General features: G+C 40.6%; 1 protein-coding gene across 1 annotated transcript in view; it reads left to right on the forward strand.

Moving 5' to 3' along the window:
- The window catches only part of TSPAN7 (tetraspanin 7), a 125170-nt gene that overhangs the window by 71568 nt on the left and 34023 nt on the right, over positions 1–19579 (forward strand). The gene's annotated exons all lie outside the window — the stretch shown is intronic.

A 19579-nucleotide genomic window follows, 5' to 3' on the forward strand; every position in this document is an offset into this window, starting at 1 on the left:
GCCACCTCTGGCATATGGGGCTGGCGCCCTACTCCGTTGAGACACAGGCGCTGCCTCAAATGATTTTTTTTATTGCCGAGTAGCCTTTACAATGGTTCTCAACGTTCCTAATGCTGCGGCCCTTTAATACAATTTCTGTGGGTCGTGACGCACAGGTTGAGAACCACTGCTTTAGAAGACCCCTTCAATATGGCACCACAATCATGCAGAAATGTCCCATCCTTGATGACAAGCGAGCACTATTCATGTTCATCCCTACATGGTATGAGAGCAGAAATAAGCACCAAAGACTGCATAAACCTTGAATACTACCCTGTTTCCCCGAAAATAAGACATCCTCCGAAAATAAGACCTGCTTACAGGAATGATGAGACGTCCCCTGAAAATAAGACCTAGCGCATCTTTGGGAGCACACCTTAAAATAAGACACTGCCTTATTTTGGGGGAAACAGGGTAGCTTTTTTCTCCCTGTGCTACCCATATACACATTTGTTTGGGACAAAGAAGGCTGAGTAGTTTTTGGTTTTTTTTTTTTTTTCTCTTTAAGTTGCATAGTAAATGGTAAGTTGGCTAGAATTCTTCGTTATCCATAGGTATAATACATTTTTAAAATATGAACTTTTGTTTTCTTACCTTTTTTTATTCCACCAAGCTTGAAAGTAAATATTTTCTATCGGAACCTTTAAACATAAGTTATGCCTTTTTTTTTTTTAAATTCCAGCCATCTAGGGTGATGGTCTAAGTGCATTTTTATGGCAGGACGTTTCAGAATAATTTAAAGGAGAACTGGTGAGGATCGGCATGGATGCATTTTTTTTTTTTTTTTTTTTGTGGTTTTTGTCCAGGGCTGGGTTTGAACCCACCACCTCCAGGATATGGGTCCGGCGCTCTACTCACTGAGCCACAGGCACCACCAATGGATGCATTTTTTTATTGCTATCAAGCTTTTTGGGAATTTCAGCTCCTCACCTATTTGCATCGAGACCATTTGAATAAGCATTGCTTCACTCTTTATTTTGATGGTTTTTCAGAATCTCAGGTTTAAAATGGAGTAATTGCTATAGTTCTAAGGTTTCTCATCTGTCACTCCCTAATTTGGAGGCTGTGGCTTGAAGAAACAGCAGTTGCTTCTTGGCTATACGATACTTTAGGCTTTCATATAAAATTGATTGTGCTCACCTAAAGTCTTGGGTTTCAGGCTGTGACAGTGCCCCTTCAGGGGACAGTGCTTTCTATAGGTGTAAAATTACCAAAGGCTCTTTCAGCTCTGGTAGATCTACAGTATTTTTGTAATTATTTCGGTAGGTCTTATGGTTGTTAAACTATGAAGAAGACATATTACTTAGACAACATTCTGTAGTGGATTGGTTCTAAAATTAGACTTGCCTTAATTGACATAAACTGCTCACTTCCTAATTGTGCTAATGCCATTAAGATTTCAATAGCACAGCATTCTGGAAGTTGCCCCAGACAATTGATTGGCATTTTATACCCATAGCCATGATGATGCTAATTGGTAAAATTCCCTTGGACAGAGTTGTTGGATTCTGAGTTGGTGTGTTATTGATTTAGTTTGCATAAAACTTTTCTTCTATACACAGCTACTCCAAAATAAGTGGCTATTAACCCTTTTTACAACTTTCATTTCTAAGGAACCCTGTCATAAGATACTCTAAAAAGTAGAATTACTGAAATAAGTTTGAGCTGAGGGCAAAGGAAAACGTGTTAACAATAACAACAACAACAACAAAAAAAAAAAAACAGGAATTGATTTCAACTACTAATTCTATTGAGCTACTTTCCCATCAAGAATGCACTTCCATTTGCTTACTGGCAGCCAGAGAGAAGATTTGAAATAATTAGCCTTTTGGTGCTTAATAAATATTACAAAAAGTTCAAGTCCAGTTCAATTTCATGACTTAATGCCTTAATAATCACTATCATTTACCACCATTATACCATCAGGAAGGCATCGCTACCAAGTGTTACACATGTGAATATCTACAAAATGGCTGTTAGCAAGGAGGGAACACTATAAGACTTGAATATTCCAGTTATCAAGAATATAAACCTGATCATTAACTGATAAAGAGGAAGAAAGATACTTTGTAGGAAGACAAACTTGAGGAGGGTTAGAATGGTAGAAGACTAGAGGTCAGCTGCTCTAGTTCATTAACTGCAGAAGTCTCTTCTGCTATTTCCTGAATCAAAGAGCATCCACCCTCCAGAGATGTGGAATGTACAACCCCGCCACGTAGTCTGAGGCAGTATGGCATAGATTTGTTTACTAGGAATTTTTCTTAAATGTGTCTTCTTGAAACAGTCTTTCCTTTTGGTCTTGGTTTTGCTTTGGGGAGCAAAGCAGAATAAGTTTCCTTGCACTCACATATGTTAAACCAGGCGTTCTCAAACTGCGGCCCGCGGGCCACATGAAGCGGTGTGAATTGTATTTGTTTCCGTTCTGTTTTTTACTTCAAAATAAGATATGTGCAGTGTGCATAGGAATTTGTTCATAGTTTTTTGTTTTAAACTATAGTCCAGACCTCCAACGGTCTGAAGGACAGTGAATTGGCCCCCTCTTTAAAAAGTTTGAGGACACCTGCGTTAAACTATTAAGATTTTTAAAGATGTCCGTAATGCTTTCCTGATTCTGAAGTCAGTTCAATTTATTTGTCAGGGAGAAGATTTATTTTAGTTTTTCTATTCAAGAGCCATCCTCCTAATTGATTTAACCATAGGGTAGTTATAGAGTTCATAATTTTATTAAGGACTGGGCACCTTGGCTCAGACCTGTAATCCTAGCATTCTGGAAGGCCGAGACAGGTAGATTGCTTGAGCTGAGAAGTTTAAGACCAGCCTGAGCAAGAGCAAGACCAAGACCCTATTTCTATTAAAAATAGAAAAAACTAGCCAGGCGTCATAGTGGGTGCTTGTAGTCCCAGCTACTCAGAAGGCTGAGGCAAAAAGATCACTTGAGCCCAAGAGTTTGAGGTTGCTGTGAGCTGTGAGCTATGACACTAGAGCACTCTATTCAGGGTGACAGAGTAAAATTCTGTCTCAAAACAAACAAAAACCCTACAAATTTCATTAAGGCCTTATAAAGCTAAGTTAATACTTGAATTTGGTCTTAAGGGAACTTGTCCAATAATGAAGCTATGTACATAAATGATAGTTACAAAGTAGGCTACAGAATTATACCCTTATATAGATGTTATTAAATTTGATTTCTAAAGACACATATAATTCTTTTAGCAAAATAATTGTTACGTCAAAAATTTTGTCTTAACTTGTTAGTATATTTAGTGTTGACTGAGACAGTGATAGAGCTTCTTTCCCAAGTAAATCTAACTGGTTAACTTAATCCTGAACATCTTTTTCAACATACACATTCTCACGGCAAGTACTTTTTTGACCCTCTATCCATTTGTTACAGAATTTTAAATATTGATATTTTATTCCTGTCAATATGAAATTGTTGGGTTTTATAGCTAACTGAGCATTTCCTATTTATAGGTTACTGTCATTTGCTTTCTTAAATTTTATTGTCTTTCATGATTGCAAGAGGGACTTTACCTAACAATTGCAATCAGTGTAACCTGGCTTATTGTACCCTCAATGAATCCCCAACAATAAAAAAAAAAAAATTATTGTCTTTCTACATTTCTGAGTGTTTTGTCAAATTGAATAAAGTAGACCACAGAAGAAATATTTTAATACCTATAGGTTATATTTCTATTTGATTAAAAATGCTCATTTTTAATGACCTCTAATATTATGTTCTTAGATGGTATTCACCAATTGCTAATTTTTTTTTTTTTTATTGTTGGGGATTCATTGAGGGTACAATAAGCCAGGTTACACTGATTGCAATTGTTAGGTAAAGTCCCTCTTGCAATCATGTCTTGCCCCCATAAAGTGTGACACACACCAAGGCCCCAAATAGCACTGTTATCTTAATTCGTGGTGGTTGATGCTTAAAAGTATACAAATCAAAATTTTTAGAATGTCATTATTTTAATTCAAATTGATTTGCCTATTAAATATGTTTATAAGCTGGACACCATGGCACATACCTATAATTCCAGCTATTTGGGAGGCTGAGGTAGGAGGATTGTTTGAGCCCAGGAGTTCAAGACCATCCTGGTCAACATAGCAAGACCTCATCACAAAACATATACATACACAAATGGTCTTCATGTAAAGAAACAACTGACAGGTAGATCCTTGAATTTGGGTACCTGATAGCAAAGACTACAGGGCTATCTGAAAATATGGGGGAGAGAAAAGGGCAAATTGGCACTCATCCTTAAGAATCTAAAGGTTCCAATAGACCTATGTAAGGCTTCAGAAAATGAACACTGTCAAGTACTCCTCCATCATTCCACAGCTTGTGTGTATATGGGAATAAGTGCAGGATTTTATAAAAGGTGTGTCCATATCAGTTCAGAGATCTGCCTTGCAGTTTTAAAACAGAACCAATGTTCCTGGTTTCTGGGATTTGGCATTCACCTTGTTCCCCTGTTAGGGTTATAATTCTCCAGTTAATTTGGCCAAGACTGTGGTTCTACCTCATCTCATTCCAAGATTGGCTGAATTTAAAAGTGGGCAGGAGAGAGCCTCTGTGGTAGCAGCTTTACCAGTTCTCCCATTTTCTTACAGACTTTATTTCCAGCATCTAGATTTTCTTTTCTTTCCTGCCCCCTTTCCTTCATGGGGGACCTCACGTTTATTGACACAGCTCTCTTCAGCATCCAGAGGATCCTCAGAAAACTTCTTTCTAGCCTCTCAGGAAAATGAGAAAGTTGAAACTTGGAGCTACAAGAACTAGCACTTGAACCTCAGCCATATGATGTTTCTTAATTACCACTGCTTGTGTGCACAGCCTGGTAAGAAACCTTCCCTGAAGCACAAACATGATGATACTTAGCTAGGGCAAAGACTATAAGGGAAGCAAGATGTGTCCTCTGGGTAGGAGAGGCTTAGTCCTGGTTCTAACGCCATGGTGAGCTTCCAGTCAGTGAACTTGAATACATGCTCCGTGGACATTCTGGCATACTCCATTGTTGCTACTTAAGATTATCTTTCCTCAGGCGGCGCCTTGTGCCTCAGGAGTAGGGCGTCGGCCCCATATGCCAGAGGTGGCAGGTTCAAACCCAGCCCTGCCAGAAACTGCAAAAAAAAAAAAAAAGATTATCTTTCCTCTCGCTGTTTAATAGTCTTACACAGATGTGTACTGGGGGAAACTTCCGTGACTTCAAACTTCCCTCCAGAAAAAGAAATTTCAGCTTTATCTGGACCTATGAAGCCTGGAAGAGAAAGGAGCTAATTAGTCCAGTTAATGAAATCAAGTTTGAATTAATTTTAAAGAAAACATACCCCAAGATCTAGTTTGAATTTTCCACTTTAAGTTGAGTACAAGGATTTTATAGTAGAAGCTGAGATGCCTTTGAAAGAAGAAATGTTATGAAATGTCTCTTCTGTTAGGTTTTGGCAAGACTTTGGGGTGCAGAGGTGTTGTCATAAAGGGGTCTTCTGTACTATTTCCATTTCCTGAGGAAGAGGATGTAGGTCTCTGGTTAAATTTCTTAAGAAATAAATAGCATTTCCCATCTCCATTGATGAGGATTAATGTCTTCTTGCTTTTAGAGACAGTCTTGCCAAAAGAGGAAAAATAAGGCAAAGTCTGGAATAATCTAAAATTATGATGACAATAGTTCCATGTCTATTGAATGCCCTGTACTGTGTGTTACCTCATTTAGTTCTTAGTACAACCTTGTGAAAAAGGTAGTTTTCTTCATTTAACAGATGATGAAATTGAGGCATAGAATAAGTAACTTGCCCCAAGTCCTAAATTGCAGAGTGGGAATCTAATGCAGCTGTCCAACCCCAAAGTTTCTTTTCTTTTTTCCCCAAAGTTTATTTTCTAAACCACTGTTACTCTAGCAGCGTGGGCTCTTCCAGGTGAGGTGGGCCATAGGTCCGCATGGCCACTGCATTCTGAACTCCTGGGGGCGCTCTGTATGCCTTACTTTATGAATAGTACCCCATGAAATTTATCACAGGCTTTTCATTTCTGGCAAAGAATTCAGTTCTTCATTTTCAGAAAAAAACTTTTGACCTTCCTTACTGGCAGCCCCACTAATTTATATAGAAGTGATAATGAGAGTTATTTTTTTTTTCTTTCTAAAACTTAAATGGGTTGTTAGCATAAGACAGGGCACATTTGAGCCAAATAGTGCAAAGACCTCTGGCTGTTGATGATCAGAACAGCTAAGTATACTTGCCCTCTCCACTAGCTTAACAGTAGGACAGAGCTGTTTCTTTTATTGTTTTCTTTAACCTTGCCCATGCGAATTGTTTCATAATGTTTACTATGACTTAGAGTGAATAACTGTTATTCATTCTCTCCGCATAGAGAAATGTTTAAAATTGCAAAAATTGCCCTCTGTTACAAATGGTTGTCGCTGTTTGAAATCAAATTTCTTGCACTTAGGATCAGTGAGACTGCTAAGAAAATCCCTGAGAGAGGTTTTGGATGAGAATTAGCTCAAAGAGTTAAGCCCCGTGGTAAATGTTGGATCTTCATTTTGAGATTATCGTGTTGAGCTGCAGCAACAGTAGAGGACAGCGCTGAGGTGCCTGGCGGGATGCACAGCAGGTCCCTGAAACGCAGGCCTTGTATATCTTGTGACTTGCAGAGTCAGCGTTGAGGAGTAGGCAGGGATTTCTTTTTCCCTGTAACTTCTCTAAGAAAACTTCTCCATAGTCCTGTTGGAAAATCATCACAGTGCAAACAGCCAAGATAATACAAAGTATGTGGTTTTTAGAAGCCCCATAACCCAGGCTCATTGTCGTATCCTGACTTTCAGGGAATGTGGAGGTTTCCTGTGTCCTGTTAGGATTTCAATTTACTGCTGCTTTTGGTATCTTGCAAATTGGCCTTTGGGTATTATAATGGGCACGTTTCCTTCCTGTAAAATTCCAAAAATGCTGTTTTTGATTCATATGACCTGTATGTTCCGGTGAACACAGTTAGTCTGATGTTGCTTTAACCTTGTGCACCGTGGCAAATACTTACTTCCTCTAAAATTTCCCTAGTTTGTTTCTGTTTTACATGGTCAAGGCTGATCTATTAGGAGAGATACATAATCTTGTGTTCTTGGTCCTAGACTTAGAAATGTCATGGCCATCATTGCTTCAACACCAGACCCCTTAGGTGGCTCAGTTTGGCAGAGCTAATTTGCCTTTACGTGCTTCTCCATTATTGTTGGGGATTCTGCACTCAGTTTTTGCTTTCCGGTGTCCCTTGAAACACAGCCATCTTTCCTCACAGGAGAGCCAGCCCCTGCTGATAGGAATCTTTCCATGTGCACATGCACACAGCAATTGGCCAACATGGGTGGCTGCCAATGATTTTTTCCTAGTTGCAGAGTTTATTTTCCCTGGATGGCAGTGCTGTGCCACACAGCAGGGCTGTGACACAGTAGACTCCCTGTTGATAAAAGCTTCATTGTGGAGAAGTGCCTCTGGTGTCCTTGGGGTCCCCACAGGCATATATGGCAGTTCAGTCATTGAAAAAAAGTTTTCACATTGTAGTGATTTTCTGTGTATCTGTAGCAGAATGATATGTCCATATCAGGGCATGCTGTAGGCCCCTTGACAGGTAACAGATTGCCCCAGCCCCATGAGGGCTGCTGGCTGTCACAGCAGAACTGAAGCCACTAGAGAGCTCCCCTGCCCATAGACAGCCACCTGTGATTGGCCTATTAAAGGAAAGTGGTCAGGATTCCCGAGTATGCACCCCTACTTTGTAGGAGATGACCTGGGTTCCTGGCGAATTCTGCAAAGTTAGCCAGGAGCTTACAGTTGCACTTTAAGGAGCTATACCTCTCTCCCCACTAGCTTTCCAATTCTGCTACAATGCTGCAGTCTTTAATCTCTGGCCCAGTTTTTTTGATTGAATTGTATTGACTTAGCTCCTTCACCCTCTGTGACTTACTTTCTTTCTCCAAAAACACAGGGCAGGACCCATATATTGTTGTACCATCTGAGTGCTATGTATAAAAAGGTTTTTCAGGCTGTGGATTACTAGGAACAACTTTGTGGGTCATGACCAACACAAAAAATTGAAATACAATAGAGTAGAAAGTAGAATATGTGTTCTTAGTGAAAGTAAGTATTGCTTTGAGAGATCCTTATTTAAGTTGTGTCTGTGTATATATGGGGATTTGGTATAAATCTTATTTTTTATGTAATGTAGATCACGGTCAAGTCTGAAAGCCCTTCACTTGGGGAGCTCTGTCTTCTACCTTAGTCTTAAATTTTCTCCCATTCCCACCAACTTGCCTTTGCAGTTGGCCCACCTCCTGCTCTGCAATGCATTAAGTGTATGCAGCCTTCCTTAATTTCCAGGTCTTAAATCATCAAAGACAGATGAAGTTATACCCACACTGCATGATCTGGACTTCAGTTTTGTTTTTTGTGGGTTTTTTTTTTTTTTTTGTTGTTGTTGTTGTTAAGACAAATGGTTTTCTATTAATTCTTGGTTAATAAGAAAACTCAATGAACCCCAGCATGATACTCTGTAAGCATTTTGGTTATTCATGGCTTTTCTCTGGAATGCAGGAATTTAAAGCATACAGCAAGCAGGGACCAGGCTGTGGAAAGGCTTTGGTGTCTTTTGTTTTCATGCTTTAATAAGTAGGGGCTTCTTCGTGTATGTAGAGAAATATATTTAGCTAGCTATACAACACCCTTTCCTTCTGACCCATATGGGTAGGGAATCATTCTAGCAAGCCCTTCCCATCCACATCTAGAAAACCTCCTCAAAGGCATATTCATTTCATCTTTAGCAGGGACTTCCCTGTGTGCTAATGAGATGGAAGAATAGCGGCAGCTCCAAGTTATTGGTATTTATTGTTAGTCACAGGCCTATATGATTTAGTTTACATTATTTCATGTGATCCCCTTAAAAGCCCCCTGAGGTGCACTTCTCACTGGATAGTTCTATTGCTGCTGCTGTCAACACACACACACACCCCACCGTTTAACAGAGGAAAAAACTAGGTATTTTTTTGTTTGAAACAGTCTCGCTTTGTCTTCCTCAGTGGTAGAGTGCCATGGCGTCACAGCTCACAGCAACCTCAAACTCTTAAGCTCAAGTGATTCTCTTGCCTCAGCCTCCCAAGTAGCTGGGACTACAGGTACCCACCACAACACCCAGCTATTTTTTAGAGATGGGGTCTTGTTCTTGCTCAGGTTGGTGTCAAACTCCTGAGCTCAGGCAGTGCACCTGCCTCAGCCTCCCAGAGTGCTGAGATTACAGGCATGAGCCACCACACCCAGCAGAAAACTGGGTCTGAAAGAAGTTAAGTGCCTCATCCAAGGTCGCATACCTAAGTGAGTGGAGGAGTGGGATTCCACTGAGTCCAGGGCAGGAGCCCAGTGCTAGGAGGCCACGTGGGATGGCCCCTTTACATTGCTATGGTATTTTCTGTTCTGCCTAGAGTGTTCTCTCTTGCCCATCCCCAGCCATCAGAATCTCCCCAGCCATCAGAATCTGTTCCATCTGGCGGGCCCTAGTCTGAATGCTAGCTTTTGTGAAACCCTTTTTGCTTTTTCTGGGGAGAAAGGATTTCCTGTTCACTGTACTCAAGTGGCTCGTGGTTGTCCCTCTTGTGGCATGTCACATTCAGCTATATACTGGGTTATTGTTGTCTGATCTAAATACTACCTGCTGCTGTGTTGCAGTTCTCACTGGATAGTTCTATTGCTGCTGCTTTTTGGTAAGCAGGTATATACTATCAGTCGTCTGTTTTGGCAACTTCAAGTTCATCTCTTTCCCTTCATCTCTGAGCAATGATTCTTGTCCTTGAGGGATGAAAATATTTTCCTTTACTTTCACAGTAATTGCCACATTTTATATGAGGATCGTTTATTTTCTGATTGTGATTCTGTTTATCGGAGTTATCAGCTATGAATGGGATAAGCTAAAATACATAATCAAAAATGGACAGTTTTATTCTACAATCGGTCTGTTCATGTTTTGCTGTTATGTGCCTTCATGGATTTTTGTAAGTGGTGAAGAGGATACCAGGAGAAGGAAAAGTAGGCTTAAAATATGTTGGTATCACAATTGAATTTTTATTGTATTTTACTAATGGATATCTGAAGGTAAACTACTTTTGAGCTCCTGCTCTGTGCTGTACCCCACATTAGAAATGTCTCCTCTTCCTGACATTTCCCCCACTCCCTTTCAGAACTCTTAATCAGCACAACAGTAAAATATGGGAACAAGTGGGCAGTTCCCAAGATTGCCCCTTAGCACTATTTTCATGGGTATGGAAACTGAAGCTTAGTGAGATTGTGCTCAAAGTTACACAATACCTCCCTGATAGCAACCCATGCCCATCTTATCCCAAAGCTCTTTGTCCACAGCATTTGCTATTCAAGGAGAATCTTGGGAATTCTCTATGTATGACAAAAAGGAGAGTTTTTAAATGGGTTTCAAGTTGCCAAGGTCAACTTGAGTAAATATCATTCGCTTTGAGAAAGATTACTATTTTATTGCCTGGTAAGGGTATTTTCTCCCTTAAAGTGCTAAAATTCAACTATAGAATATGCCTTTAAAGGTGAAATTGCAAGGACTCTGGCATCTACTATATGGGAAGGAAAGATTGGAGCAAGATCCTATCTCATGCTCCTCAAATCACAGTAAGTAGGAGACCCCTACCTATGAGTTGAGGGTGATTCTACTTTAAAGGTTAAATAAGTGATTAGCAATACATTTATTGAGCACTTGTATGTCTTAGGCATAGTAGGAAGCACTTTAGCTATATTGCATTTAATGTTCACCCTACCTCTGAGATAGGTTATACTCATATGACACATGAGGTAAGGGAGGCTATGCCCAAGGTCATATGTTAGGTATTCTTGGGAGGTGGGTCTTGTGTCTGGAAAGAAGAAAAGCCCAAAGCCAGCGTTCAGTCTTTGTGCTAGAGAATTGGTGTGTAAAATCTTGGCCTTAGAGACTGGGGCACAGCCTCTCAGCAGGAGATCTCAAATATGTTTTCAGCATGATTGATGATCAGAGTGCAGCCCTCTCTCTTAAGTCTTTCTACTGTCTGTGATTCTGAAGAGAGGCTTTGAACTTTCTCCAGCAGTGGGTTTTCCTTCCAGATATGTGTTTGTAGTTGAAGAACAAAGAAAAATGTATGACACTGGTAGTGCAAGTTTCCTTGTGAAGGCGTGTATTTTATTCTCTACTTGCTGAACCCAAGTTCTCACTTGTGACGTTGACAGAGTTCACTATGAGGAAAGAATTCCAAAACCTTTCTCTGAAGGAAACAGCCATCCTCTGACTGACTCTACCTGACAGCAGAGCTCCATCTGTGCCGCCTTTCCTTGGCATACCCTAAAACTGAAATCTATAGGGAGGAACCACCATCATCTCTTCCTTCCCTCCTCCCTTTCACTTTCACCTCTTACTTGACCTGCTGATTCTTTCTTCGGATTGCATTCATGTACTTCTTCAAGCTCCTGCAAACGGAACTGAATTTTTTTCTGATGGTACATAATTTTTAGAGCACTTTCCTATGTTTTCCCCACAGACCAGATATTATCTTCATTTTATACCGATTGGAGGTTGAGGCTCAGAGGTCTTAGTCAAGATCATAGCATATCAGTGGCAAAGGTAAATCGAAAAAGGAGAGGGTAAATAAGGACTAGAAAAGAAGAAATGCTTCCCCTGATCTCTTTCTGCCAGTCTTTCAAAAAGGCCTCTTAGCATTTAATCTTGGGATTTATGAAGTCTGTCTCCAGTAGCCTCATGCTGCTACTGCCTCTTCGTTTTGTGACAAAGTGTGAAATAGTGATTTCTGTTAGCTATGAAGAATTCTCCTTTTAAGGTGGATATTTGTAATGTTTCTCCTGAAAGCCATTAGCAGTTTCTGTTCCGTTTTTGGCATGCTCTGGGGTATACATTTGTATTTCAAGAGTGAATCTTCTCCTTCTCTCCACCCTGTCTGCAGCGATTCCTAGGGTGAAAGGAAACACACACCTCAAGGTTACAGGTGCCACTAAATTGAGCAGCTGTAGCGAGGACATCTTAAGACTGAAATTAGGATTCAGAGTAACTATGACTAATTGAAAACGTCAGCAAAAAATGGTGTTGAATAAGGACAAGTTTCCCAGTGGGTATTTAGAGGACAATTATGCTTTGCTCACCACTGTGCTGAGGACTATGATGGACTCAGAAATGGCTTGGAGGTTGTCTTTACTTTCCAGGAAAAATCTAGTTCAAAAGCCTAATACCTAGAAATGTGAAACAAATAAGCACAGAATAAATGGCTATGAGTATAAACGGAGTGATCTTTGTGATCTAGGGTGCTAGGAGAAATTGACTTATATGCAGCAAATATCAAGAGGATGAAAGATTCAGTAAGATACAACCTGACTTCTCCTACTGAGAAGGTGTATGTGTGAATGATTCAACTGCAGTGTAATCATGAAATAGAAGCTGCTACAAGAGTAAACAGCTGGAGGGCAGTGGTTAAAAACACAGACAAGATGATGTTGCTTGGGTTCAAATCGTGGCCCTGGCATTTAGTGATCATATAAACTTGGGCAGCTTATTTTACCACTATTTATCTCCACTTCTTCATCTGTAAAATGGGAAGTAATAATATTAAAGCTTGATGCAAAAGTAACTGTAGTTTTGGACCATGAATTTTAAATCATTATAACTAGGCTCAAACACATCTTTGTAAATGAAAAGAGGACCCATTATAGTCAACACATTGTTGCCAACAAGAAATAAGTTTGTTTCTTCCTGTAGTGTAAATATCTGTGCTACTATCTGTGCTTCGGGATTCAGGAACTCTTGGCAAACATTTTCTGCATCCTGCTGGTTGTGGAAGGGTTTTCCCTGCAAAAAGTTGCCAAGATGTTTGAAGAAGTTGTAGTCAGTTGGTGGAAGGTCAGGTGAATATGGCAGATGAGACAAAACTTTATAGTCCAATTTGTTCAACTTTTATAGTGTGTGGTTGTTTGACATACAGTCAGGCATCATCATGGAGAAGAATTGGGCCCTTTCTGCTGACCAATGACAGCTGCAGCCTTTGTAGTTTTTGGTGCATCTCATGGATTTGCTGAGTAGACTTCTCAGATGTGATGGTTTTCTGGGATTCAGAAAGCTGTAGTGGATCAGACCAGCAGCAGACCACCAAACAGTGACCATGATCTCTTTTGGGCGCAAGTTTGGCTTTGAGAAGTGCTTTGGAGGTTCCTCTCGGTCCAGCCCCTGAGGTGGTCATTGTCGGTTGCAGTATGAAATCCACTTCTGTCACACATCACAATCTGATCAAGAAATGGTTTGTTGTTGTTGCGTAGAATAAGAGAAAATGACACTCGAAAACAATGATTGCTCTGATTTTCAGTCAGCTCAGGAGGCATCCACTTACTGAGCTTTTTCGCCTTTCCAATTTGCTTCAAATGCCAACCCACCATAGGATGGTCAATGCTGAGTTCTTTGGCAACTTCCCGTGTAGCTGTCAGAGGATCAGCTTTGATGATTGCTCTCAATTGGTTGTTATCAACTTCTGATGGCCGGCCACTACACTCCTCACCTTCAATGCTCTTATTGCCTTTGCAAAATTTCTTGAACCACTACTGCACTGTAAATTCCTTAGCAGTTCCTGGGCCAAATGCATTGTTGATGTTGTGAGTGGTCTCTGCTGCTTTAGAACCTATTTTGAACTTAAATAAGAAAATTGCTCAGATTTGCTTTTTGTCTAACATCATTTCTATAGTCCAAAATAAATATAAAATAAGTAATAAGTCATTAGCAAAAAAGCATTAAGCAAGAAATGTGCAGTAAAATGATGTATAACCACATTTCAGAATATATTCCAGGATCAAGTGGCAAATTTCAACAATGTAAAAACCACAATTACTTTTGTACCAATCTGATAGTACCTACCTGGTGGGAGATTGGATTGTTACCAAGATTGAACAAATTGATACACACTTCAAAGAGTTCCTGGCCCATGACAGTGCTGTGTATAATATGTTGTGGTAATGGTGACAGTGAAGAGCATCCCAAAAGAACAGAACCTCTGCTGGGACAGGACAGGGTGGAGGACAGGGCAAGTTGCACAGTTCAGGGTTTTTGTTAATGTCCAAGCAGATGACAAGAAAAGGCATAAAATACCATGATGGGTTGGGGAGTGGGGCTGCACTCTAGTTGTTCATTGTTGCAGCATCAGATTTGAGGGTAGAGGATTTAAATCCTGGGAGAAAATATGACCCAAGTTGAACTTCAAATGATAGGTAGAATATTGGTAGTTGGGAAGGAGCGCTTTTCAGGTTGGGGAGAAGGTGTGAGCAAAGGTATGTAGGGTTGGGGCTATTTGTTCAAACAAATATTAAAGAGTATATATAAATAAAGCAAACAAGGTCACTAGGGAGAGTATGTTTCTGCAATGCGGTTGGTTGCTAAGACTCAGCAGAAAGTACTTAATACTAAAACAGCCCATTGAGATTTAGCCTATTATAAACTAGAATTTCCCCAATTTTACTAAGGAAAGCAAAATCGGGATGGAAGCTAGATCAGTTTGAAGGGGACTAAGCTTAGGTTAAGGAGAGAGAATTTTAGGAATTTAAAGCAATTTTGTTTTGGTGGCAATGAGTAAGAGATGATGGGCAGGCAGAAAGGGTGATATCTTGGCCATAAAAGAACAACAGGATAACTGTGGAGTTCAGTTGCATCTCACTCTGACAGTATGTAGGAATGTTGCTGTCTGCCTAGGATGGATGGCTCCAGTGAGTGTAATAAAATTAGTGGAGCCCAAACTCCCCCTTCTTCCCAAACGGTGCTGACCTCAGGAAACTATGCACTGGAGAGAGGTTTTGATTCAGTAGGGTGATGTATAGGCTAAAATTATTCTGAGTCACCTGTTTTGGGGAATATTTTGCTGAGAAGTGCTGATGCTTCTGACCTTGAGTTTAAGAAACAGCAGCACTTGTTCTGGTGGCATTCTAAGATGTTAAATCTTCATTTCCAACCTTGTGTGACTGGATGGTGATTGGGAATGGGGAGAAGGCATTCTGGTATCAGAATTAAATCTTCATACAGTATACCATAGCTTAGCTTTCCACTTATTTAATGAATGTCCCTTTTGATTCATACTTTTGCATTTCCTTAATGAGTTCTGAATTACAGAATAAATTAAGTATTGTCACTATAGACATTCCTGGTAAATCTATCCACGTTCCCCACAAGACTCCTTTTACTCTGTCCCTGGTAAGGGGAATTATTTAGAGGCCTTTCTTTAAAGGTGACATTTTGAAAGAATCTATATAGTGAAACGAATAACTTGGATTCTAGTTCTGGCTCTGCCTCTCACTGTGTGATCTTGGGTAAATATTTTGCTTCTTAAGGCTTCAGTCTTGTGTGGGTTGGACCAGGTGATGATGTTGATGAAGGTAGTAGCTAATATTTATTGAATGCTTCTGATGCATCATGGATCCTTTCAAGTTCTTAACAAGTATTAACTCATTTAATCCTCCCATTGACCCTGGCAGGTAGGACCTTGATTATCACTATCTCCATGTTGCAGATAAAGGCCACTTGCCAAAGGTCTCCCAACTGGCAACTGGTGTGGACAGGATTATTCTAACCCAGGAAGACCACCTTTGAGCCTGTCCTCACGGCCATTGCTGCCTCCTAATCTCCCTGCAGACAATAGATGACTTCTCATGTGGCATCCATTTGGGGGCTAGAAAATGTCATGACCGCAGTATTTCCACTGAAGTTACCCCACTCACCTGCACTCATACTCTGGCAATGTCAGCTTGAGCCCACATGGGTTGCTCGTTGCTCCTATGATACGTGGCATCACCACAGTTAGCTGCAGTGAGGACACAAGGCAGCATTAATGATACTTTGAAGCTTCTAACTGTTGCCCTGTGAGCCCATTGCTGCCTGTTTGGGTCCGGCCCCCTTGGCCTCGTCTCCACAGTAATCCTACCTTGAACCAAAGAGCTAATAAACTGTGCTTCGTCGAAGCTCAGTTGCAAACAGCTGCTATTACTGGTTTGAAAATTGATGACAGCAAACTTTCTGCTGAGAAGGTAGGAATGGCTGTGCAGAAAGTGAGGATATTGATATTTTCTTTTTTTTTGATATTGATATTTTCTAGATGCAAAACAATATGGTTTAATTTTCCTAAAAGCCAAAGCACATCTCTAAATTCATAACTATAAATATTTATCAAAATGAGACTCTCCCAAGAGACCATTCAGAGTGTAAAAAGCTTCTACACAGTACTGATTCTTGGTAGCATGCATGGCTGTGGAAATATTTGGAAGCGCTCAGTAATACTAATAACAATATTCATAATAATAAAATGACAATAAGGAATCCACAGGTTTTCCTTAACATTTCCTGCTTATTGGACCTAAATGTCTGCTGGATACAACAGATATGTTATCTATTTAAATCACTCATCAACTTTATGAAATAATAAAGTACAGCCAGTTGCCATGTCAAGTATCTAAAAGTGTAAGGGTTATTTTGGGGGTGCCTGTCCAATTCATGCTTAAGTTCCAGTATTTCTTGTTAATCACCTGACAGTGAGTTACTGGCCTGCCAAATTCTAGACCTTTGCCGGTCAAGCAGACTTAAAATTCTGGTTTTAGACTGGTAACATACTTATAAAATAGGGGTTCTTAACAGAGGATGTCAGAAACCAGAGGAAGGGGTGGATGTGGTTGGAGAAAGTGTGCTCACAATCACCATTGCTTGCAAGAGCTTTTGAAATTTCAGATAATCTTAGAGGGGGAGGGTATGAGCTGTTTTGTGCTAACCAATAAGGGTGTAAGTTTAAAAGTTGAGACGTGCTAATTACTTCCCAGTTCAAGTGCATAATGATGTGTGGTTTATATGCTATAATTATATGCATTCCTGTGGGAGTGGAATATCCTCAAATTTCAAAGATTGCATTACAGTGATAGAATATGGGGATAATATTTATTTTTTATAGTTCTGCCTTTAATGGGGGGAGGGAGAGGCTGCAAGCAGAGGTGCAATCAAGCAACTTCATTGCTTTTATCTTTACTTCCGGGATATATGTGTCTTTATGTTGCTAGAGATTGGTGGCCACAGGAGAGCAGGGTTTCTCAGTTTATGGTCCCTCACTGAGGTCAGTGCTTAAGTTCCTCAGTGTTCCACTTGGCAGGAACAGTGCCAATGTGTATATTTAAGATAATTCAACCTGAAAACTAGGGGAGATGATTGGCATCAAACTTTGGAGAGGGCTCTGCTGCCTATGTATTTTACTAATTATGCTCAGCAGGATATACATACATTTACAAAATTATGCTCACTATGTCTTACCACGGAAGTTCTTACAGGTTGGTTTTACTAGCTAAAGACCTTTAGTTAAGCTCTGTAAATTATTTACCTACTCAGCTTAAAGGCAGATAACACATGCAGTTAATACATAAACCATCACAGTAAATTTGTCCTGAGTTTTACTGAAATATTTTTTACTTGCAATACAGAATTTTGTGTCACCGAATTCTAACTTTTAACACTATGAATTTCTCAAAGTTACCAAATATATTGAGAAAATATACATTTATTGAGTGTGTACTATGTGCAGGACACCATACTAGGTGCTCCCAGAAATATAAAGCACAGTTTGGCCTCTAGTCTAACCTCAACTGACTGCATACTGTTAAAATCCAAGATGGAACTCAAAATGTTTCAAGACAGATTGAAACTATAATCGGAAAAATGACATTGTAACAGTATTCATTTAATAGGTTTTATTTTAACCCTTCGATTTTTAGTCTTTATTCTTACGGTTTAGTTGATAATGAGCCCATGACAGTGGATGTTAGGCACAGATTGAGTTCTGTGATTGTGGCAGATTGTCACCTCTGATTCCTATCTGCTTGGATGATGCTAATCAATTCATTGTTTACAGTGAAGAGACACAAGTTGGGCACAAGTCAGATACACAAAATTCAATGAACTAGTCAAAAGGACTTAGCCTGTAAGTCAGGCCATTGGGTTTTTGTTCTGTCTTGGTCCCTTACGGACCAAGTTCAACAATTTTCTCTCAGCCTTCATTCTCCTGTGGAAAGAGTTCCTGCTACAATCACGATATCACTTGCTAAGCTCACAGGTCAGAAGGGGAATAGCCTATCTCAAAACACTAACACGAAAAATAAAGAAATTACCTGGGACTGGTAGAGTGTACCTGCAGTCCCAGCTATTCAGGAGTCTGAGATGGGAAGATCACTTGAGACTAGCCTGGGTTATATAGAAAGACCCCATTTCGATTGTTTAAAAAGCAGGGAGGGGGAGTACTATTTGACAGATATGGTGAGAGGCTCAATGCAGGCTGGTGGAAGGATACCCAAAGGATCCTGCTGCCAATGGATCATTTAAGACAGACCTATTTTGGTAGGGTGCGGTGGCTGACGCCTGTAATCCTAGCACTCTGGGAGGCAGAGGTGGGTGGATCACTTGAGCTCAGGAGTTTGAGACCAGCCTGAGCAAGAGCGAGGCCCTGTCTCTAAATATAGCTGGGCTTTGTGGCCAGCGCCAATAGTCCCAGCTACTTGGGAGGCTGAGGCAAGAGGATCACTTGGGTCCAAGAGTTGGAGGTTGCTGTGAGCTGTGATATAACAGTACTCTACCCAAGGTGACAGGAGTGAGACTCTGCCTTAATTAAAAAAAAAAGAGAGACCTACTTTGTATTGTCTGTAGAGTATAGTGAGTCTGACAACAAGACAGTTCCTTTAGGGTAGTGTCCTCACTTGTTTGAGGTCACTTGGCATAGAGCCTTGTCCATGATCAAGGGCCTGAGCCACCTGTGTGCAGAAGCTGAGGGAAGGATCTGGCCCCCTGGGAGTTGCCAGTACTGAGTCTTCCCACAGTCACCCTGGTTAGGCAGCCAGGGCTGCTTCTCATTGGTGCAGGCTACTTGTGGCTGTGTGAGTCAGGTTTCCCCAGGGTTTTCCCAGAGTTTTCTTCTAGGCAAAGGGTTGTACTGATAATGGGTCTATCACCAGAATTTTCTGGACTGCGCAGACCACAGAGTCAGGCTGAACACATAAACTGCTTCACAGTCCCTGTCCTTTATTCCAGGAGGAAAAAGAGGGTGACCAAGTCTCAGTGACATGTTAATCAACAGGTTGCCCTGCTCATAGCTTTTTCTGAGCATCTGTTCTCCGAACACTTGCTGATAAGACTGGGCTTTGGGCGGCCCCTGTGGCTCAGCGGGTAGGGCGCCGGTCCCATATGCTGGAGGTTGCGGGTTCAAACCCAGCCCCGGCCAAATTAAAAAAAAAAAAAAAAAAAAAAAAAAAAAGACTGGGCTTTGGGACATGGCCCTGGCCACATCACAGCTGATTTCTGAGAGGTGGCCTGACCTGAGATGGGCCTCTCAGATTCTCTTTGCTCACCCGTCTCTGTTGGGTGTTTGGATTGGGGAGTGCTCTGATGGGAGATTTTGGAGGCTGTAGAGAGAGAAGTGCAGCAGATGTGCAGGAGAAGCATATCCTGGAT

The sequence above is a fragment of the Nycticebus coucang genome, chromosome X (assembly GCF_027406575.1).
Source record: "Nycticebus coucang isolate mNycCou1 chromosome X, mNycCou1.pri, whole genome shotgun sequence".
Classification (NCBI taxonomy): domain Eukaryota; kingdom Metazoa; phylum Chordata; class Mammalia; order Primates; family Lorisidae; genus Nycticebus; species Nycticebus coucang.